This window comes from Schistocerca serialis, chromosome 3, assembly GCF_023864345.2.
Source record: "Schistocerca serialis cubense isolate TAMUIC-IGC-003099 chromosome 3, iqSchSeri2.2, whole genome shotgun sequence".
Classification (NCBI taxonomy): domain Eukaryota; kingdom Metazoa; phylum Arthropoda; class Insecta; order Orthoptera; family Acrididae; genus Schistocerca; species Schistocerca serialis.
Genome location: NC_064640.1, coordinates 904316775 through 904341825, shown reverse-complemented (window position 1 = coordinate 904341825; position 25051 = coordinate 904316775). Strand labels below are relative to the sequence as shown.

Genomic DNA, 25051 nt, shown 5'->3' with positions numbered 1-25051 from the left:
CTTTGTAGACAGTACAGCAACCTTCACAGCAAATGTGCTCTGTGAGCAGATGACGGGTGCAGGCTTGCAAGCAGCGAATATTGTACCCCATCAACCATTACAGGTAATAGGGTCGGGAGCTGTGTGGAGATTTGTGTAAGTGATTGAAGGATGGAGTGATTGATGGGGTTAACGGGGCAAACTATGAGGTCATCATTCTCTTCATCCTTTATGTGTCAAGCTGGGAATAGTTCCCAAAGGGGAAGTACACAAAAGACAAATCCCAATGGACTCAACTGTGTCCAATAATTGAGAAAGCCAAGAGATAGAAGCAAGTAGAAGTGACAGAGGGGTAAAAGGGTGAAGGTGGGAAAGTTGCCCCACCCAGAAAGCAGCTTGAGACCACGACGACATGTCATGTGACTGGAGATACTCCCTCTGAATCCAACTGGTGCTTCCACATCTTTCATTATGACAAGAAAACTATCTACACAGACAAGATAAAATCCCTGGAAAGAGAACAATGATAACAGGTCTGTCAACCAATGTGAGATGTAAAAGAAAAAGAAGAATTAAAAAGGGGGGAAGGGCAGAAGCCAAGCCGGACCACTAAGCAAGGGCAGCTCTGGTTGGAGCAAGTGATTTGCCCCCCCCCCCCCCCCCATATGCCACAAGCAGATGACAACGCTAATGTGCTCTGTGTCATGGAGACGAGTAAAAACTACTTTCTCCAGTAAAACATAAATACGAAATCAACTGCTTTGGCATTGTCTGCTAGCACCACAGGTAGCACGTCAGCAAGTTTAAGGTTTCACTGTAAGCTTGCCAAATTATGGCAGTCCAATATGGGCCTCTGTGAGAGGGGCACCACACTGACATTGGAGTGGATCCTCATGTTGGAGAATGTTGCCATTAGTCAGCCAAGTGTGGCCAATGTGAAGCCAACAGAGGACAGTAGATTCCCTCTGAGTAGCATGAATGGAAGACTGCCACATGGTCATGGTCTTCTTTATGGTTCACAGTTTATTCGGCGAAACCATGGCACACCAATACACATTCCATGACGCAAACAATTGTCGGTGTAGAGTTGACCGAAAGTCTAGTTCTGGTACCCCCATCTCCAAAGTTGGAATCCTGGCAGCCAACTTGGCCAACCAGTCAGCTTGTTCATTCCCTGGGATCCCAATTTGACCAGGGATCCATACAAATATGACCAACTGTCCAGCACGATGGAGGTCATGCAGGAGATCCCGGATAGTTACAACCAATGGGTGTCGAGGGTAACACTGATTGACTGCCTGAAGACTATTCAGAAGAGCCACTGCTGATTAAAGAACAACTCGCCAGTACAAGAACAAAGGTGGCCAAGGGCTGGCTAAGGGATCGAACAATGGTCACCAATTCTGCAATGAATACACTGCATCCATTCGGCAGGGAGTGTAGTTCACTGTATCGTGCACGTCTGTAGGCAAAACTGGTTCGTCCATCGATCGAAGAGCCATCAGTGTATACCACACCTGAGTCTGGAAATGCATCAAGGACATCCAGAAACAGGTGGCAAATAACCATAGGGTCTATTGAGTCTTTCAGTGCAAAGGTGAGGTTGAGGCAGACCCAACGACAGGGTACACACCATGGAGGCATACATGATTACTCCTTGACAAGATGTGACAATGAGGGAAGTATGACACTGTATGCAAACTACAATCGTGACTCCAGTACTTGGCTTCTGTTGTGGGAGGTGGATCTCCCTACCACAAAAAAATTGTATTTTGTTTGGATGCTTGAGCAGCAGTTCTTGGCACCTAATCTGTAGTGGAGGGACACCAGCCTCTGCGAGGAGACTGTTCACAGGGCCGGTCTGAAAGGCACCTGTCACAAGTCTGACCCCACAATGGTGTATTGGGTCCAGCATCTGCAATGCTGAAGGTGATGCTGAGCTATGTGCCAGGCTCCCACAATCAAGACATAACAGCATCAGAGTTTTGTTGGGTCACAAAAGTGTAGAGTGGTCTGCACCCCAGCTGGTGTTACTGAGACAGCAAAAGATTATTAAGGTGTGACCAACACATTTCCTTAATTTGGCAATGGTGGGGAAGTCATTTCAAATGAGCATCAAAGACCAATCCCAAAAAACTATAAGACTTAACCACATTGAACATTTGGTCCTCGACGTAGAGTTCTGGTAGGTAATTGATAGAATGACAGTGACAGAAGTGCTTGACACATGTCTCGATGTGGGGAGAAGCCATAGGTGAGGGCGGAGGACTGTGCCTTTCATGTGGCAGCTTGCAGTTGGCAGTTAGCAACAAGAACAGTTGAGGAGCAATAGTAGATGCAAAAGTTGTCAGGATAGAGGGAGAGTGACGCTGAAGATCCTACAATTGCAGCTAGACCACTGACAGCCACTAGCAAAAGAGGCATACTCAATACAGAGCCCTGTGGGACCCCTTTCTCTTGTATAAGGAGAGTACTGTGGGAAGCACTACATTTGACCTGGAACATATGGTGAGACAAGAAGTCCCACACAAAAATCGGGAGTTGGCCCTGGAGACCCCACTCATGGATGGTAGTGAGGATGTGGTGACACCATGTGGTGTAGCAAGCCCTATACAAGTGAAAAAAGATAGTGTTAAGATGTTGGTGCCGGGTAAAAGCTTACTGAATAGCGAACTCCACGCACATCAAATTGTCAACAGCAGAACGGCTTTGGCAAAAACTTCCCTAGGACAGAGCCATAAGATCCCAAGACTACAGGTATGAACCGTAGTCAGTTCACTGTATGATCGAGCAATTTGCAGAAAATATTAGTGAGGCTAACTGGGTGATAGCTGTCCATCTCAAGGTGGTGTCTACCTTGTTTCAGTGCCCGGATGATCACATTTTCTAGCCACTGAGATGGGAACTCGCCCTTGCCCCAGATAGGATGAAAATGGCACTGTTACATGTTAAAGAATTTGGCTGTGGATGTGGCATTGCCCTGGAGCCATGTCAGGGCAAAGGGTGAAGGGCTACAGCACTCAGGAATTCCCACTCTCTGAACAGAGCATTATAAGGTTCCAGATGACATGTAGCAAATTGGAAAGGAGTCTCTCTGCCTGCTGTTTGAGGACACGAAATGCAGGCTGATAATTCTCAGGTGCGGAGGCTCGAGCATAATGAAAAGCAAACTGTTCGTCAACAGTGTCTGGATCAGTGTAGGCATCGGTATTCACAGAGATACCACGCACACCATTATATCCCATAATGGAATGGCCAAATCTTTGACATCTGAAGAATCATACTGGGTTAGGAACAAACGGGCAAACCTTAAGGAGGATATAGCCTGCAAGGACATATTCATATAATTCTGGAGTACTAAACGTTAGAATAAATGTTTCAGGTTTTTTTCCAATGTGCCACTGACTCTCTTCACATAGTTCTGCACTTCTGTGACACCCATATTTTTCCATTCTTCACATAACTCTGTGGGGTCCATTCCATTATATTGGAAAAGGTAACCACACCTTAACTAAAGTTGAGGGTGTTATGCAACTCAGCCTCAACTGGGTAGTCACCTAAGGCCTTACATCCCAAATGCTGAAGATACTTGTTGGTAGCAGTTTCAACTAGTAGTGTTCCATTAAGAAGTCATTTTACACTTTTGAGGGAACCAGCAATCTTCCAATGCCTTGTGAATATAGAAAGGAGACACCTTCTCAAAGTTTCCCCCATTCTCTTGATTACAATCAAAGTGTTATACAACACTAACACCCTGTTACCATAATTCTGAGACTTCTCCTTGGGAGGACTGATCAACCGATCTCTCTTTGATGAGTGGGTGTAGGTACTACCTGACGGTACATCCATTCCGTCACGAGTAGCAGTTTGGTGAGACTGTTCCACAAGGATCCCACGAGACGCTAAGGAAACATCCAACAGCCCAGGTTGGTTGGTTTGTTTGTTTGTTTGTTTGCTTAAAAGGGAGGAAAGGGACCAAACTGCTTGGTCATCGGTCCCTTGGTCCTATTGTAACAATTCCAAAAGGGAGAGAATAAAACAAACTAGACATACAGCACAATACTGAGACGAAGGAAAAACCACAAGAATGACAGAAGAGCAATGAACACTACAAGGAACAAAAGAGGACAAGAAAAACACAGAGAGACCCAAGAAACAGGTAGAAGAGAGTAAAATAGGAGAGCAGATTACCGTGGAAGGCTGGTCACGAAAATAAAAGGATAAACCAGTCACTCTGCAACACATTAAAACATTCATTCTAAGAGCACTAAGATGGAGGACACTAAGGGACAAAGGACATGCACTAAAACATAGATCATGATAAAACCCACCCTCATGTATAAAGTGTACAACCAAATCAACCAATGACGTGTTGTCTGCTAAAATTAATCATAACGAGTCTAGTTACCAAAGATGATGTGTCAGGGCAGCCAAACTAGGACAGCGCAAAAGAATATGGACCACTGTCAACTGGGCTCCGCACTGACACTGAGGTGGGTCTTCCCGGTGCAGGAGGTAGCCGTGGGTCATCCAAGCATGGCTAATGCAGAGCCCGCAGAGAACCACAGAGTTCCTGCGGGAAGCCCATGGGGAGGACATCCACACATTCGTAGTCTCCTTAATGGCACGCAGTTTGCTGTGCATACTGAGACTATGGCGTTGTGTCTCCCAAAGCCAAAAAACCTTGTGGCGAAATAATGAACGCAGTCAGTTATTGGAATGCCGGTCTCCAAAAGCAGTTTCCATGCAGCCTGTTTGGCCAGCCTGTCAGTGAGTTCCTTGCCTGGGATTCCGAAGTAACCTGGGGTCCACACAAATGCCACTGAAGTACTGGACCGTTCCAGGACATAAATGGACTCCTGGATGGTCACTACCAAAGGATGACGAGGGTAGCACTGGTTGATAGCTTGTAGGCTGCTCAAGGAGTCAGTACACAGAATAAACGACTCCCCAGGGCACAAATGGATGTGCTCAAGAGCATGAGATATAGCCACCAGCCCTGCAGTGAAACACTGTAGCCATCAGGCAAGGAATGCTGTTCAATATGGCCTCTGTAAACGTAGGCGAAGTCAATGTGACTATCAGCCATCAAAACGTTGGTGTAAACCACTTCAGAGCCCCGGAACACGTCAGAATCGAGAGGAAGTGGCAGCGGAGAGCTGCGGGAGAAACTGAGTCATTAGGGCCATGTGAAAGGTCCAGGCGAAGCTTCGGCAGAGGTTTACACCCTGGAGGTGTACATGAATGGACCTCTAGCAGAGGTGGTAAAGGGAAAGACTCCAGTTCAGACAGAAGCGATCGGACGCGAACCGCAAGCTTAAGCCCTGACCTGGGCTGCCAATGCGAGAGATGAACCACAGTGGTTGGGAAAACAAGACAGTAATTCAGATGTGCACGAGAACTACGAATGTGTGCAACACAACTGGCGAGCAGTTGTACACGCCTAAACTTCAATGGAGGGACTCCGACCTCCACCACGACGCTGGTCACCAGACTCACCCTAAAAGCTCCTGTTGCTAGTCAAATGCCACAGTGGTGCAGTGCGTCGAGTAAACGCAACGCTGAGGGCACCGCTGAACCATAAACCAGACTCCCATAGTCAAGGTGGGATTGAACAAGGGCTCTGTAGAGCTGCAGCAATGTAGAGCAATCTGCATCCCAGTTGGTGTTGCTCAGGCAGCAGAGGGCACTGATGTGCTGGCAGCACTTCCTCTTACGCTGACAAAGGTGAGGAAGCCAAGTCAATCAGGCGTCGAAAACTAGTCCTAAGAATTTATATGTCTCCACTACAGTGAGTGGATCATCATTAAGGTACAGTACGGGTTCCAGATGAGTGGCACGATGCCGACAAAAGTGCATAACACACGACTTTGCGGCTGAAAACTGGAAGTCGTGGGCTACAGCCCATGACTGCGCCTTGTGGATGGCTCCCTGTAGGCACCGCTCACCAACACCAGTACTGGAGCAGCAGTACAAATGCAGTTGTCCTCTGCATACAGAGAAGGTGAGATGGACGGCCCTACAGCTGCTGCTAAGCCATTAGTGGCCACTAAAAATAGAGATACACTAAATACAGAGCCCTGCAGGACCCCATTCCCCTGGATATGGGGGAAACTATGGGAGACACCAACCTGGACATGGAAAGTAGGGAGTGACAAAATTTTTGGATAAAAATCGGGAGCAGGCCCTGGAGACCCCACTCATATGATGTGGCAAGGATATGACTTCTCCAGGTCATGTTGTAAGCTTTTCATAAATCAAAAAAGACGGCAACACAGTGTTGGCGTCTGGAAAAAGCTGTTCGGATGGCAGACTCGAGGGACACAAGATTATCAGTGGTAGCACAACCCTGACGGAAACTGCCCTAGCATGGAGAAAGTAGGCCACATGACTCCAGGATCAAACACAACTGCCGACACACTATATGTTCTAGCAGCTTACAAAGAATGTTGGAGAGGAAGATGGTCTGATAGCTATCCACATCAAGTGGGTTTTTACTGGGTTTGAGCACTGGACTTGATTTTACTCTCCCACCATTGCGATGGAAAGACGCCATCACACCAGATCTGGTTGAAGATGATGAGGAGATGTCGCTTGCAGTCTGGATGAGAGATGTTTAATCACCTGACTGTAGATCTGATCTGGCCCAGGAGCTGTGTTGGGGCAATCTGCAAGGGGGCTGAGGAGCTCCCACTCTGTAAATGGGGCGTTATGGGGTTCACTGTGGCGTGTAGTGAATGTGAGGACTTTCCCTTCCATCTACCATTTGTTAGTGTGGAAGGCTGGGGGTAATTCTCCGACACAGAGGCTCGAGCATAGTGCTCAGCAAAGTGATCGGCAATCGTGTTTGCGTCAGTAGATAACACACCATCGATGGTAACGCCGGGGACATCTGTTGGGGTCTGGTACCCAAAAAACAAGTTTGATCTTTGTCCAGACTTGGGAAGGTGACATATGGCACCCAATGGTCAAGACTTACCTCTCCCAAGACTCCTGTTTCTATCTTTTAATAAGCTCGCCAATGCAGACACAGAGCCGATTAAAACCTATTAGGTGCTCCAGATATGGGTGCTGCTTACGCCGCTGTAGAGCCCGCCTATGCTCTTTAATGGCCTCAGCAATTTCCGGTGACCACAAAGGTACTGTCTTCCGCCGGGGGTGCCCTAAGGAACAAGGGGTCACAAATTTAGCCGCAGAAACGATCGTTCTAGTGACTTGCTCAACCATCACATCAATGGTACCATGTGGGGGAGAGTCAACGGTGACAGCAGAGGTGAAAGCTTACCAGTCTGCCTTGTTTAGAGCCCATCTTGGTAGGCGTCCATGGGCACAACGCCGGGGGAGTGACAGGAAGATCAGGAAGTGGTCACTACCACACTAGTCATCATGGACTCTCCAGTGGACAGATGGGAGAAGTCCTGGGCTACAAAGTGATAAATCAATGGCCAAATAAGTGCCATGAACCACATTGAAACAGGTCGATCTGAGACAGTAAATTTTCGACCTACCTCAGCCAGTAAGCATGGTGCCACCCTTCAAGGGGTTAAGGGGCGTCAAAATCTCCCAAAAGGAGGAAAGGTTTAGGAAGTTGATGAATCAGTGCAGCCAAGACGTTCAACGGTATCACACCATTTGGAGGAAGATACACATTGCAGATAGTTATTTCCTGCGTCATCCTTATCCTGACAGCCACAGTTTCAAAAGGAGTGTGAAGGGACACAGGTTCACTACATACCGAGTTCACAACATAAACGCAAACTCCACCTGACACACTATTATATTTGCTATGGTTCTTGTAATATTTCCTATAGCCACAGAGAGTAGGGGTCCGCATTGCCGGGAACCAGGTTTCCTGGAGGGCAATGCAGAAAACAGCTCCTGTAGCTCAGTAGCTCAGTCAGGTGGTGGAGAAAATTGCAGCAATTCCATTGGAGGATGACGTTATTGTGAGGCACGGAAGAAATGAAACGCTCAATGAGGTAGTTTACGCCTCATGGGTCAACTGCTCCCACCGACTTAGTTCCTGAGCAGTCTATATCCATTGTGTCTGAGGGTCCAGCGAGATCTGGGTCCTCAGTGGACACCAGAATCTCCACCTCATCCTCAGACGCAAAGAAAGCTTGTAGGTGTATCGGTTGTGTGTGTGCCACTGCAATTTGCTTGTTCTTAGGGGTCGTCTTTTTGGATTTCTCTCACTGCTCCTTGGGTTTCTCTGGCTGGTAGGGCTTCTTTGATTCAGTCTCCGGGACTGAGGAGGATCGCGACGCCCTACAACCAGCTGCTTTTGGGCACTTCAGTCATTGGCGGGTGTCACTGGTAGAAAGCTGGGAAGGGAGGGACCCAAGGGACCTCTTCCTAGTGACAGGAGCCAAAGAAGACTTACACTTCTCTGGGTGAGAAGTGAGGACTAAGGTCCCAGATGGTGGGGGGGGAGTGCTCCCAAGGCAGACGGTGCAGGAGCTACAGGGAGTGAAGTGCCCTCCACGATCAAGGGGGCAGGCGTAGTCTTACGGCTCTCAGAGCCGAATGAAATTGACTGAACGGATGGGACCAGAACTGTTCTCGTAGTGGCGGCGTAAGATGATATGTCAGAGGTACTGGATGTAGCTGGTCAAATTTCCTCTTAGTCTCAGTGTTGGTCAGCTGGTCCAGAGTCTTGTATTTCATGATTTTCCATTCCTTCTGGCAAATCCTGCAGTCTGGTGAACAAGGGGAATGGTGCTCTACCCAGCTGACACAGATGGGAGGCAGGACCACATTAAGTATTAGGATGTGAGGGGCATCCACAGTAGCGACATATGATGCTGGAATTAGAGTGGTAAGGCATATGCCTGAACTTCCAGCACTTTACGCACCACATCGTAAGAGGGATATATGGCTGGACATCACACCGGTATACCATCACCTTGACCTTCTCGGGTAACGTGTCACCCTAGAAGACCAAGATGAAGGTACCGGTGGCTACCTGATTATCCTTTGGACCCCTATGTACGTGCTGGACTCCTCATCGCTCTAAGTTGGCGTGCCGCTTGTCATCAGACTGCAAAAGAACATCCCTGTGAAATATAATACCCTGAACCATATTTAAGCTCTTATGTGGCATGATGGAAACACAAACATCCCCCAGCTTGTCACAGGCGTGTAGTACCCATGACTGGGCAGAGGATGCTTTTTTTATCAAGACAGACCCCAATCGCATTTTGGACAATCCCTCCACCTCCCCAAACTTGTCCTCTAAATGCTCCACAAAAAACTGAGGCTTCGTCGACATGAAGGATGCCCCATCAGCTGTCGTACATACGAGGTACTGAGGTGAGTAAGATCTGCTGTCATATCTAGTGTAGTGTTGGCAGAAGAGCCAACACTGTGTTGCTAGAGGAGGCCGAAATGCACGCGTTTAATTACACGCTGACTGGCGTGAGATCTGGAACAGTTAAGGGAATTAATAGTAGCAAATAAAGTATGTAGTTGATATAATACTTAACTTTAATCCACAATTGTAGAACATCTCTCGTTACGGTACATGATTCACAATATTAATTATCAAATGCTATGGCGCCTTGCTAGGTCGTAGCAAATGACGTAGCTGAAGGCTATGCTAACTATCGTCTCGGCAAATGAGAGCGTATTTGTCAGTGATCCATCTCTGGCTAGGTCGGCTGTACAACTGGGGCGAGTGCTAGTAAGCCTCTCTAGACCTGCCGTGTGGCGGCGCTCGGTCTGCAATCACTGACAGTGGCGACACGCGGGTCCGACGTATACTAACGGACCGCGGCCGATTTAAAGGCTACCACCTAGCAAGTGTGGTGTCTGGCGGTGACACCACACCTAGCATGGCCTTCTCCCATGGTGTGGGCAGGGAAGGGAACGTATTGGGGTCCTACTTCTTCACATTGTAGTTAGACATCATCCACTTAGAGATGACATAGTACACTTCATTGTGTATCATCCGCCCTAATGCCACTGACCAGGGGGCCTCCCCACGGGCGCCACCCAGCCGCAGCAAAGGCCACCTGGCAGGATAGCCACTGCCGGGAGCCCCGATGCCCCAGGGTGACAGGCATCTACTCCTTGGAATACGTGGGGGCTTAACGACACATGCGTCAGCAGAGCGATCCCTGTGTAGTCAGGGGGCTACAACCAACATGGTACCGGGCAGCCCCACCACAACAGACTGGTTACCGTGCTGTGTATCAGGTGCAAACAAGTCCATAATCATCATCAGTGCAGAAAACGATACTGCGCAGTGGATGGAGGAAAATGCACCCAGGGGGGTGACCTCGCCCAACAGCTGGAGAATGAGCGGAAGTTCAGATCCATGTCGATGAAGGATGTGTGAGGTATCAGTGCATGAGGGACACAATGCACCATGTAAGGCGCCCTTCCCCAATTGGCTCGCTGTTTGGGAAAATTTGGAAAACTGGAGGTCAAACCCTACAGGGGACCGTCACTTAAAGGCCAAAACATGTGAGACTCCTTTTAGTCACCTCTTATGACAGGCAGGAACACCTTGGGCCTATTCTAACCCCCAGACCTGCAGGGAGGCCATCAGGCCAGGCAGAGCCCTGCATGCCTGAGCAAGCCTTACACAATTGGAGGATGGCAGGTGCCCAAGAGGTTGTCCACTGGAGGTTGTTTTACCTCAACAGTCATTCACTTCATCAGCACATACCACACTTTGATGCAGATACAAGTGTTTACATATATTTAGTAAACAGCAGCACTATTATTGTCTAGTGCATGTTAAAAGTACCAAATATAACAACAGTCATAAGTAATTCAAAAGGGAAAGTCAGTCCTCCAGTATCATTTTGAGATAAACAATACCTTCAGTGAGTACTAACTTTTAATACTGCTGCAAGGTGTAAATGAAAGCATGTAAATTGTACCATTTAAAGTCACATCTATCAATAATTTGTTTATGAGACTACCATGTGCTTCAATTTAACTCATTAAGGTCTACCACTGAATCTTTGTACTTTATCAAAGTATCCCATTTTCATGCATCTGCCTGGCTATGTTGTCACTACACACATAATCTGACATGAAAACTAACATGACTATCAATTCACTGGCATACACTACCAAAGGAAATAGAATTTTTAGAATTTTTTGGAACACTGTCCTTAGGAAAGCAGCGATCGATAAAACTGTATTAAAATTATTTCAACAAAATAGTTTGGATTGCATGTAAGTTGTATATATCACATTTGGTGACTGGTTTCAGACTGTTTTTTTTTTGACAATCATCAGACTATTTTTTTACTCTGGATAAAAAAGTATTACATATTGTAAGTGATCGAGGAATGAATAAAAAAAAAAAAAAAAAAAAAAAAAAAAAAAAAAAAAATAAAAAAAAAAAAAAAATGGCTGACATACCCTTCGCATGGAGCAGGCTGCTCTGGAGGCATGTAGAACACAGTCAAGTAGAGCTTAGTCACTTGTGGTTTTATAGCGAAAGCTCTGCCCACCACTTCCTGCATAATGTCAAAATAGTCAATCACAGACAACCATTACTGTTAGCTGTGAGAGCTCTTTGTAAACATATATTATTATAAGTTAAGTCATAGAAAAAACAGTTAGGGATATTATGAATGTATATAAAAGATATGCATTATAAACTGTTCTAAAATAGAGCATAATGTCTTGCCCAACAACACTGGCTCAAATCAATATATGCTGCTTTCTACAGGTGCTTCTATCAATGAGAGTGTGGCAGAGATGGTTGATAGGATGCCAACTGGTTACCAGGGCAATGAATGTGAGCTGTTAAGTTCCGCCATGAGCCAAAGATGTTGTGGCATCCAGTCAGGAGTGATGTGGGAGTCAATGAGTACTGCTTTCAGTGGAGTTATCTGCAGTTGTCTTTTACATATATGTAAGTTTTTAGTTGCCTGTTGTACAATTGTCATAAAATAGTTGTAAAATTATCATTTACAATGCCACACCATTTCTTTTTGTACAAATTCAATGACCACGACATATCTAAAATATGGATTACAAAATGCAGCACACATTTTGCGCAGATGAGCAACAACATGTATATCGAGGTTGCTATCGTTATTAATTTAAAAGGAGCGACCATGGTGATAACAGTAGTATCACAGTGTTAATGAACAAACTGTGTGCATACATTAAGAACTATATTCATGCTAAATAAACGTATTAGCTGATAATTAGTTGGCATCCTATCAACTATCTCTGTCACATTCACATGGATACAAGCACCTGTGGGGGGGGGGGGGGGGGGGGGCGGCTACATTGAATAAGCCAGTGTCATTGGGCGAGACATGATACTCTATTTAAGAGAAGTTTCTAATGCATGTCTCGATGGGTTTCTCTATGACTTTAACTTGTAATAATATATGTTTACAAACTGCTCACACAGATTACGGTAATGGTTCTCTACGATTAGCTATTGGTGGTGATATGCTGGAGGCAGTTGGCTGAGCTTTCGCTATAAAACCATGAGTGACTGAGTTCCTCAGCAGTGTTTCATATGCCTCAAGGGCAGCCTGTTCCACTCTGCTCCTGCTGTCAACAAGGGTATACCAGACATTTATTTTATGTTATTTTACTTCTATGATTGTATTAATTCCTTGATCATTTATAATATGAAATACTCTCGTTTACACAGTACAGAAATGGTCTGATAAAAGACAAAAACAGATCACCAAACAAAATATAAGCAATTTACATGTGATCTAGACTGTTCATTGAATATTTAATATAAAGGAAATAGTGCGAAACCTTTAATACAGATTGTGTGTGGACAAACGACCCACACACGTATACTATACAATACTGAAAAATAAATACATAATTTACATCATTGCGAGGTTATAAAATTACCCCAGAGATTGTAAATTGTTACTGTTTCACATTAAACCACTGTTGAAGTTATAAATAATCGAAAAAACTCATGTACGACATGAAAATTTTATCAGTTTTAAAGGCAACTAATTTAAGAAACAAGAATTTATAAGTAAGTGGAAAGGAGTGGTAACTATGGTACACATGTTAAGAAGTGTGAAACTTGTCAATTGTATCTTTCACCAAGCCCAGAACGTCTTTTATTTTGTCATTGGTATGAAAAATCGGCTGAATGCCTGCCCGACCTAGAATTTTACCCAGAAGTTCTGTGACCCCTTGTATGTATGGTAGCAGATGGTGTTCCGTGCTTCGTTCTGCATTTCCCTGTGGCCCCCCTCCTTTGGCGCCATAGCTTTATGAATCATCCTCATGTCATAGCCATTAGCTCCAAAAATGGACCTGATGTTCTGTAGTTCAGCTTTGAGATTGTATTCAGCACTGATCTTGTAGGCTCTCTTAGTTAAAGTTTTCAGGACCAATTTCTTTTGAGTAGGATGGCGGTGGGCGGATGCATGCAGGTACCTGTGTGTAGGTGGGCTTCCTATAAACTCTGTGTCCAAGCCTGCCATCAGGCTTACGGTAAACTTCCACAACGAGCAAAGGCAGTACCCCATTCTTTACTATCTCCATAGTGAAGTGAATTTTGCTGTGCTGCTCATTGAGATGGTGGTGGAAGTTCTGAAGCTCTTTTTCTCCGTGTGGCCAGATGACAAAGGTGTCAACATAGCATCGTAGCCAGCAATCTGGGCGTAATTGTGAGGACTGAAGTGCTGTTTCTTTGAACGCTTGCATAAAACTGTCTGCTGCGACAGGCAATAGAGGGGAACCCATAGCTACACTGTCCGTCTGCTCACATAAATCCCCTTTCCACCTAAAAAGGTGGTCATCAAACAGTGATGCACTAGCTCACAGATATCCTTCCACCACCATCCTATGCAAAAGAAATCAGCCCTGCAAACTTTAACTAAGAGAGCCTACAGGATCAGTGAACAAAATCTCAAAGCTAAACTACAAAACCTCAGGTCCATTTTTGGAACTACAGGCTACGACATGAGGATGATACATAAAATTATGGCACCAAAGGAGGAAGGCAACAGGGAAATGCAGAACAAAGCACAGAACACCGTCCTGCTACCATACGTACAAGGGGTCACAAAACGTCTGCGCAAAATTCTCCATTGGGCAAGTATTAAGCTGATTTTTCATAGCAACAACAAAATAAAGGACATTCTGGGCTCGACAAAAGATACAATTGACAAGTTTCATGCCACCGGAGTATATGAAATCAGGTACAAATGTGGACTGGTGTATGTAGGTGAGACAGGGTGTCCAATAAGCACAAGGTTTTCTGAACATGAGACATATATCCATCTCAAACAATACAACAAATCAGCAGTGGCAGAACACCAGGAACAGTGTAGGATGAAGATTGAATTTCGAGAGGCCCATGTCCTGGTGAAACAGCGGTTTAGTTTTAGGAGGAAGCTCAGAGAGGCTATAGAAATAGCCAAGCAACCCAACAACATGAATAGAGAAGACTAGTGCCGAGTCCCCAGCGTCTTGGTTGCCAGCAGTGATAATTTTGCAGGACAGCTCTCGCAAAGCAACAGGCACACGGTTGGCCACAGTGGCAGAGGGAAACAGCGTGCTGATGCACCCTAGTCGATACTAGGCAGTTAGTAAACAGCGTCAAACTGCAGTCAACGCTCAATGTCCTATTCACCGATTTCCACCAACGGCAAGCAATAAAGGATACTCCGATAGAAAACACCTATTTCTGCCAATGACAACACGCAATGCAAAGCCCAAGAAAAGATCATCCTAATATCCTTCCTCCTCACCCTCATATCCAATGACAGCAATCCTGCATAGTATATAAGTAACCAAACTAATGCCCATTCAGCAGTTAGCAATACACCCTGAGGAAGGTGTCTTGCAACAGTAGCTGAAACCTCAGAATTTTATAGTTGACAATCTGGTCACAAACCCAGAGGAATTTTATTGACAGGATCAACCAATTTTGCAGAGAGCATTGTGTGCAGATCACTGTATTGAGGTAAGAAGACTGCAAGAGGAAATTCTGAGATCACTGGCTGAGATCAAGCCATGAGATGTTTTAAAATGTGTTGGGTTCCACCTTTGAGATACCACAGGTCAAAACCAGAAAGTAGTTGCTCTTCAGAAGACCCCTTCCAGACTGCTTGATACTCACCCATGACACTATGTGCACTGAAATTCCTAAGCAGGAGGAAGGATGGGGAAGTCGCTACATCAAGTGTGCCACTCTATGGGCTATGGCTCTTTGAAGATGACATCATACTCACCTCTCATCATTAAATGTAGTTTTGATTATATGTTTTCCTTTTGTTGGTCACAGTGAAGCTTTATTTTAAGTCATAGTACTTTTCTTATCTCTGTTCTTCATTTGAGCATCAAAAGAAATATTAATGGCCTACTGTTATCTGGCCACTAGCCATTCAGCATTCCTCATTTCTACATATTTTTCCACTGGTGTGCATGGCAATTATGTTTTCAGTTTCAGGAGCTTGTGTCGACAGTACTTTTCACAGTCTGTGTCTTAGGAGTGGGATGCTCTGTTGTTGAGGTGAATGTTTTGACAAAGGTCAGAGAACACTGCTTTAAAGACCTTTGAGTATGGTATGTGTTGCATGACCCTGATCTCCTGAATTTTTCTGTCAACAATAAATAGGGTTGTTGTAGCAACTGAAACACTTATCCATTGTTGTACACTGGATACGTCATTCATGTGGATGTAAAAAAACAGTTGCAACATGAAGTTTGACCTGTATGCCCTACAGTGGTATGTCCAAACCCTTGGCACTTAAAACAGTGCATGTGGCAGGCAATATGCAGTCAGACTTTCAGGCAAATGTAGCCTGCGTAAACGTACTCTGGAAGTTTGGTAGCATTAAAAATAAGTATGGATGCTGCAGTTTTCTGTTACCCTTTTTCATAATACTACTAACTTCCACTATACCTTCTTTTTTTCCATTGCTGAAGCAGATCATTTCTATCTTGGTACATACTGTTCCTGCAGCTGACAATTAGTTTGTTATAATTCAATACCTTTTGTAGATCACTGGTGAGCAGGTACTCATGAAGCATTTTAGAATTCAGTGGCCTGTTCACTACAGCAGTGTGCCATTTGTCGACCTCTTTACTGACTTGGCTAACAATGCTAGTCCTTCCAAAGCTTTATAACTGTAAAAATGGGGACTTTTTTTTTAATTTTACCTCTTATTTCTCAATAACAATGAATATGTTAACAACCACAGGATAGGGTCTGTTACTGTAACTGTCATGAGTAGTTTTAGAAGATTTCTTAGGTGGGCTGGACACCTGAGGCCTCTTGGTTGGGCGTTATCATTGTAACCTACTCGTCCAACGATACTGTATGAAGTTTTATTATTATTATTATTATTATTATTATTATTTAAGACTATAGAGAAGCCCTACCAGCCATTAGGGAAACAAGTCAATCCAGACAGACCCGAAGAAGTCCGATACAGCTGGAGTGCAGCAGGTATCCCAGAGGCTGCCCACTGATCACTGCTACACCTCACAGCCATTCATCTACACTCATGCTCATAAATTAAGGATAATGCTTATACACGATGAAACAACGCTCTGGTGGGCAGTTTGCAGGTTTAAATCACCTCGGGGTATGACCATGCAGTGCATTTGACCTGCGGTTGTACCACGGTGGCACTGGCAGCAGTCCACATGCACAGAGGTGTGTTGGTGCACGTCAGAGTACGGTGCAGCGAGTTGTTTTCAGAAGTGCTAATGGTGACTGTGTGTCGAAAATGGCTCAAAGAACACATATTGATGACATTATGAGGGGTAGAATACTAGGGCGACTAAAGGCTGGTCAAACACAGCAGGTCGTAGCACAGGCCCTCCGTGGGCCACAAAGTGTGATCTCAAGATTATGGCAACGATTCCAGCAGACAGGAAACGTGTCCAGGCGCTACAGTAGGTGCATCCACAGTGTACAACACCAAATGAAGACCAATGTCTCACCATCAGTGCCCGCAGACGGCCACGGAGTACTGCAGGTAGCCTTGCTCGAGACCTTCCTGCAACCACTGGAACAGTTGTCTCCAGACACACAGTCTACAGACGACTGAACAGACATGGTTTATTCGCCCGGAGACCTGCGAGATGCATTTCACTGACCCCTGGTCACAGGAGTGCCCATAAAGTCTGGTGTCATGAACACAGTACATGGTCATTGGAACAATGGTCCCAGGTTATGTTCACGGTCGAGTCCGAGTATAGTCTGAACAGCGATTTTCACCAGGTTTTCATCTGGTGTGAACCAGGAACCAGATACCCCCCATAATGTCCTTGAAAGGGACCTATATGGAGGTCGTGGTTTGATGGTGTGGGGTGGGATTATGACTGGTGCACATACACCCCTGCATGTCTTTGACAGAGGAACTGTACAGGTCAGGTGTATCGGGACGTCATTTTGCACCAGTATGTCTGCCTTTTCAGGGGTGCAGTGGGTCCCACCTTCCTCCTGATGGATGATAACATACGGTCCCACCGAGCTGCCATTGTGGAGGATTACCTTGAAACAGAAGATATCAGGCGAATGGAGTGGCCTGCCTGTACTACAGACCTAAACCCCATCGAGCACATATGCGATGCTCTCAGTCGATGTATCGCTGCACATCTTCAAACCCTATGACACTTGAGGAGCTCCGACAGGCACTGGTGCAAGAATGGGAGGCTATACACCAGCACCTGCTCGACCACCTGATCCACAGTATGCCAACCCATTGTGCGGCCTGTGTGCGTGTGGATGGTGATCATATCCCATATTGATGTCAGGGTACATGCACAGGAAACAGTAGCGTTTTGCAGCACATGTGTTTCGGGACGGTTTTCTCAACTTATCACCAATACAGTGGACTTACAGATCTGTACTGTGTGTGTTACCTATGTGCCTACGCTATTAGCGCCAGTTTTGTGTAGTGCCAAGTTGTGTGACACCACATCCTGCGATTATCCTTAATTTACGATTATGGATGTAATTGGTGTGCAGCATCCTTTAAGATTGAGGTTGGATTTTTTCCTTTCATTTTTTAAATAGAGGATTGTACTTCCTCATGATACAAGCAGTTAAGCCAAGACCTCTGTTCTCCGAGACACACAATGTTTCACTGCAACACCCAACAGTGGTCACTGAAGCATGTTCAGACTTTCTGGTTTACTGGTGATGTTTAGCAACCCCTAGCTCAGGAACTCCCAAGTTTCATGTCCCATACCCAATCATTATTGGCTGGGTATATGGGAGGGAAAGGGTAGATTTGCACTACAGAAACCTGGAGTAGCACTGCAAAAGCTTGGATGCACATGTTTGCCAAACATATGCTCACAACAGATCTGTGAGGTCCTGGAGACGTATGGGGAGGAGGGAGGAGGAGGGAGGAGGAGGGAAGAGGAGGGGGGAGGGGGGGAGGCAGATACTGCACCACATGGAAAAGAAGGAATGCCACAATGGATCAGGGCCCCATAGTTGCCACATATGAGCTCACAAAGAAGTCACAAATCCCCTAAAGGAGACAAAATAATGTTGTTGACAGCAAAGACAATTTTGTCACTGGATCAACTGTAAGACTTGCACTCTCTTTGACTATGAAGAAATAATATTAATAATTTCACAGTGTAAAGCTATCTTCAGGCGATTTCCAACCAGTCAAAAGTTATTTGGACCGTAGAACATAAAGAACACTACATAGAAGAATCAAAGACAGATGGACCATGAAGTATATACCTTTTTATCACAAAACATGTTCTTAATATCATGTAGAAAAATAAAATAAAGCTCAATGGTTGTGACTCGTTATAGCACAATTATTTTCTTCCAGTAACAGGTAGTATTCAGTTGTAGTAACAATCTACAGAACTCACATGGCTATATTCACAAGGAACATTTATGTATAAAACAGTGGGAAGTTCAATCTACAAACCATCGAACGTGTTCACTTCAAATAACAGCTTGAACCACAAGAAAATTACAAGCAAACAACATCAATGTCCAATTAATTTTGGTATGAAACATCCATTTTTTATTTTTATTTGTTGCTAGGTTGTAATTTTCTTGCATGTAAAAGGAAACTGAATATGACCACGAACTACTAACAATACAAGAAATCTTCACAAACTCCTTCAGCCTGTCATGTAAACAAGTTAATATCTACACCAATATTTTATTTCTTAACTCTGTATTTCAATCCAAACACATGTTGCAATTATATTTCAGCCTCTCAATTAGTAGGAACATCTCATTCTGAATAAATGTTCAAATTGTTCTGTTTACTGGCACCAAGAACAAAACATACTATTCTGCAAGGGCATATCAAAGTATATTTTGTCCTCACTTACCCCACTGCTAACAATTTCCTTCAGTCTTGCTACATGTTTACAGTCATTGCTTTGTACTTCTGAACAAATTTATCACCAAAATCTGAAAAAAATACAATACAGTTATCATTGGCTGGGAGGTAGAACACTGCACATAACTTGTGAATACAAACAACTGTTATACATAACTTTTACAATCTAATCGTGCAAAATCGATTAAAAAAAATAAAAAAAATTATTGTTCTTTATTTTGAGGCACATACCACACAAAAACTACACACAAACAAAATTCATAGATACTTTCAACTGACTTTTTCAGTAGTAATGTAGGGAAGAAGTAGCATAGCAATTGTTAATTATTTTCATAAATGTCTCATGAGTGGGTAGGTTCAATATTGAATCTATCACTAATGTGTTACAGACTATGAAACACCAATATTGATGTTGGGGGATATTAAGAAAGATATAAAAACCACACACGTATGCAAGACATTTAGTCACTAAGCAACTTGCAGTAGAAAGGAAGGAAGGAAGATTATGATTTAACATAGTCCTGAGGACAATGTCATGAGAGAGACAGCTCAAACTTAGATGAGATGAGATAAGTGAAGGAAATTAACTGTGGCCTTTGTGCAAGATCCACTGTGGCTTCCACTTAAATTATTTAGGGAAACAACAGAAAACTTAAACCTGAATAACTGGATGGGGATACTTGTTGCAGATTTATTCATTCAACTTTCACGGACTATCACTGACAGGAAGTGCACAGAGCTAGAACAATAAATACAGCACACATTAATAATTAAAAAATGAAAACTACTTTCCCCAAAGGTACATAAAATACAATCCCAGTACCAATAGGCAGCCAAAGTGGAAGACCGAAGTCATTAGAATATCAAGTGACAGAAAGAGTGGAAACTGCATCAAAAAGTTACAGGGAGAAAGAAATATGTACGTTAAAGTTTAACCCTTTCACTGCTATGCTATGCCACTCCCCAGGTGCTGAGGACATGTTTACTTGTGTTTATGCGACCCATTCTGCTTACGCTCTCCCTCTCGCTACTGAGGACATGTTATTTCCATATCTTGATGAACAAAAATGTTTCAATTATTTATCATACAACATACATGCCTCATTGTGTGCTATCATTTGCAAAAAAAAAAAAATCATTTTAATATCTTAAACCGTTTATGAAATATGACAAAAGTTATTAGTGTGATTCCGGATGCGCAGGTATGGAATTGGGCACACCAAGTGCAACCATCTACCAGATATAAAAACCAATAGCTTGAAAATGAAAGGACACTGTGTTGTGCTATCAATTTTAAATATAATTTTGATATCTTATCTACATTTCATACACAACACTGTATGAGCTAAAATCAACAAACTGCAAAGTCTATGCAATGCAATTTTACCTCTGCAAACTCTAAAATTTTGAGCAATGTTTTACTTAATTTTATGCAGTGCAGTAGCAAAAAAGAAATTCAGCTGTTTATCAATCGAAGATCTCAGATAGTAATGTGAGCAAAACTAAATTTTTTTCACCAAATAGTTTCTTAAAATCAGATGACAAGTATTTCATAGCTGCCAGAAAGCTGTCTCTCTGCACAGGTAGCAGCATTAGGCAAGCAGTACAACAACAAGAAAACAGCATTCAACATGAAAGGCAGAAGGCACGCCGGTAGCAGTCACATGGCCAATGTCTTGATGGAAACGAAATAATTAGAGACTGTATGGCTATGACTGCACCAGAGTGGCAAAGAAAGTCAGTAGCCCCTTTTTCAAAGCAACTGACACACATTTTACTTTAAACAGTTTGAGGAAATAATGAAAAAACTAAATCTGTATGACTGGATGGAGTTTAGGACCCACTTCCAAATATGAGGCAACTGTCTTACCTACAGTTCCCTCTGCCCAGTTGGATAAAGAAGACCCAACCATTGTACATAAATACGAAAGATTCTATTAAGGTCTTGAGAAATGTTATTGGAAAGGCTTGCAACTAGAATGCAAGAACTTCAGAATAAAGCCAAACAAATGTGGGTTATAGTAACGATAACATCAGATGAGAGACTGAAAAGTTCAATTATCAATTTACTGAAATGGGATAAAAATGTTACTGGCATTACTAAATCACTTAAATGTATTGTGACTAGACTGAGCAAAACTTCTTGCACAATATTAACTCCATAGATTTCTTACAGAATGCTCTCTTGCAGGAACAACAGGATATGAAGATACTGGAGACTGATAGTAAGGAAACAGGCACAACAATTATCTCTAAGTATGAGGATGCATATGGTTATTGTGAAATAGGTGTGTGCGAGTTCTTTGAGCATCACTTTTAACAGACAGGAACAGTTCCCCATAAATACTTTCCTCTGTGCACAGAATAGTGAAACGTGTATCAGAAACCGCAGCCATCGGGTATGTTTTGTGACAAACTTTTTGAGTATGCAGACCACAGTTTATCACTAAATAAATTAGAGCAATATGGGACTAGGGTTTAGACAACTGTTCATTTTAATCCTATCATAGCATTAGGAAGCAAATTAGTGTTTCATAATGTCATGTAATCGTGGAACATCCAACCATGGTACTATAATACGGCATATTTCTTAGTATTCTGTTCTAAGGTTATTTATTTTCCTGAATTTCTCAGACTTATACAAAAATGGCAGTGACATCAAATTTAATCTTATGTCAAGTTTCAGCTATGGTATAGTTTTTTTAACAGTTATTACATAGTCTTATGTGTGTTTCAATCAAGTGTACTAACAGGCATAATATGTAGTCATAAAATTGTTTGTTTTGTACAGTTTGATATCCACAGAAACTCATACGAGGTTAGTGACCATTTAGGCAGATGCAGCTTGACTGAAATATGCTGAACATCCCTCTAAGATAATACATATGACAAATGTGCAAAAAGTCCAACCCCAGAATAAAACAAAGTGCACAACATTGTGTCAATCATACAACAGTTAAAAGTGTTAAAAATGGCTGTTTCCAGAAGCATATCAGGAGAAAGAATGTGGCACATTATATAGGAAGAATTATGATAATGCTTTGTGCATTATGTGTGCCATATTTGTATAATATCAACATTCAATTTTTTGACCATTTATAACAAAATTCAACCTATATTATGCACAGATTCCTTTCCTGAAAATGGTAGTGTTGATTTCACATGGCTAATGTTTCCTGGTACGCATAAGGGATTTTTTTCATTGGTTACCTAGAAAACTGTGTGCATAAGAACTGGCAAATGGTATGCAAGTTTTCTGGTTAAAAAAAAAAAAAACAAACAAACAAAAAAAAACACAAAGAGGCATGGATAGCAAAAGAAGAAGAAAAATCTTTTTAGGGAAATTTATTTTTCCACAAAAGTGCTCTGAAAATGGGAAAACTGACAGAATGTAACTATGAATGTTGGAGTAGTTACCAGAACTGTGCAGCCTACAAGTTTCGTCTGTCACACATTTCAAAAAAAAGTTGATGGAAAGTGTTTTGAGCATGTGAAGAGGCTATTATAGCTATAAATGTGTATTTTGCAGCCTTTCAGAGACACACTTCAGAGACGAAATCATTTCACTAGAAAAATGTTTGAAGTAAATAATTGGGCCTCAAAGGGGACTACAACGAAAAATAGGTGCATTTTTGCTTTTAAAAAGATTGTCTTTCATTGTCAGACCGAGAAGACAATTTCTTTGCTTGCTTCTTTTTCTGAGACACATTAATGACAAGCCTTCCACTATGTGGTTGGTTGGTTTGGGGTATAAGGGGGCCAAACTACAAGGTCATCAGTCCCTTTTTCCTGACGCAAGCAAGGCTCAAGGTACAAAAACACACAACACCACATCTAAAAAATACACCACATGGAAAAGCAGAAGAAGGTATTAAAATCATAAAGCATACGGTCTGGGCTGGCTGATCAAAATGATAAAATAGGATGAGTAAGCCACTCTGCAACACATTAAAATGTCCACCCCAAAAAGACAAGGTGAGATGAACACATGTAGGGAAAAGACGACCACCAAGACAAACAAACGCAAAGAAAGTGTGACAGAGTTTAAACGGAGGGAGGGTGGTGACCTAAGAAAGAAAGCTAAATGCCCACCTTTAGATGGTATGATTAAAAAAAACCCTCACAAATAAAATGTAAAACTAAACCTGCTGTTGAGGCATTGTCGCCCAACACCAAAGGTAGGATGTTGGGAAGGTTAAAAGTCCGCTGCACAGTGACTAAAAGTGGGCAGTCCCGCAAGATGTGGACAATAGTCATATGTGAGCCACAGTGACACCACAATGGGTCCTCGCGACGGAGGAGGTAGCCATGTGTTAGTCACATATGGCCAATGCGGAGCCAGCAGAGAACCACAGAGTCCCGGCGAGAGGCCCACATGGAGGTCTTCCACACATCTGTAGTCTCCTTAAGGGCACGCAGTTTGTTGTGCATACTGAGATTACACCATTCTGTCTCCCAAAGCTGAAAAACCTTGTGGCGTAATAATGATCGCAGGTCAGTTACAGGGATGCCGATCTCCAGAAGCAGTTTCCATGTCCTGTTTGGCCTGTCCTGTCGGCAAGTTCATTTCCTGGGATTCCGACGTGGCCTGGGGTCCAAACAAACTCCACAGAATGACTGGACCGTTCCAGGGCATAGATGGACTCCTGGATGGTTGCTACCAAAGGATGGTGGGGGTAGCATTGGTTGATAGCTTGTAGGCTGCTCAAGGAGTCAGTACACAGAAGAAACGACTCATCAGGGGATGAGTGGATGCACTCAAGAGCACAAGAAATGGCTGCCAGCTTTGCAATGAAAACACTGCAGCCATCTGGCAAGAGTGCTGTTCAGTATGTCCTCCATGAACATATGCGAAGCCAACATGGCCATCAGCCATCGAGCCTTCAGTGCAAATCTCTTCATGGTCCCAGTACATGTCAAGAATCGAGAGGAAGTGACAGCAGAGAGCTGCAGGGTTAACTGAGTAGTCAGGACCACGTGAAAGGTCCAGGTGAAGCTTTGGCCTAGGTGTACACCATGGAGGTGTATCTGAATGGACCTCGAGTATAGGTGGTAAAGGCAAGGACTCCACTTGAGATCAGACGCAAACCGCAATCTTAAGCCCTGACCTGGGTATCCGATGCGGGAGACGAACCTCCGTGGATGGGAAAAGAATACAGTAATTCGGATGCTCAGGAGAACTATGAATGTGTGCAAGGTAACTGGCGAGCAGTTGTGCATGCCTAACCTTCAATGGAGGGACTCCTACCTCCATTAGGATGCTGGTCACCGGACTCGTCCTAAAAGCTCCTGTTGCCAGTCTAATGCCACAATGGTGCACTGGGTCAAGTAAATGAAACGCAGAGGGCACCACCAACCCATAAACTAGAATCCCATAGTCAAGGCAGGATTGAACAAGAGCTCTGCAGTGCTGCAGCAGTGTACAGTGATCTGCACCCTGGTTGGTGTTGCCCAAGCAGCAGAGGGCACTGAGGTGCTGCCAGCACTTCCACTTCAGCTAATGAAGATGAGGACACCACATCAACTGGGCATCAAAAACCAGTGCTAAGAACTGATATGTCTCCACTATACTGAGTGGATCACTGTTAAGGTAAAGTTCTGGTTCCGGATGAACGGTACGACGCCGACAGAAGTGCATGACACATGACTTCGCGGTTGAAAACTGGAAGCCATGGGCTAGAGCTCACAACTGAGTCTTATGGATAGCTCCCTGTAGGCACTGCTCAGCAACACCAGTACTACAGGAGTAGTATGAAATGCAGAATTCGTCT

The 25051-nt window shown here is 43.7% G+C and overlaps 1 protein-coding gene across 2 annotated transcripts in view; it reads right to left on the bottom strand.

Annotated features, from left to right (window-relative positions):
* Positions 1–25051, bottom strand: part of LOC126471157 (zinc transporter foi) — a 156265-nt gene that overhangs the window by 106154 nt on the left and 25060 nt on the right. For both annotated transcript variants that reach the window (XM_050099259.1, XM_050099258.1), the window contains exon 2: positions 19270–19351. The gene's annotated coding sequence lies outside the window, so the exon portion shown is untranslated. The remainder of the gene's footprint in view (positions 1–19269; positions 19352–25051) is intronic.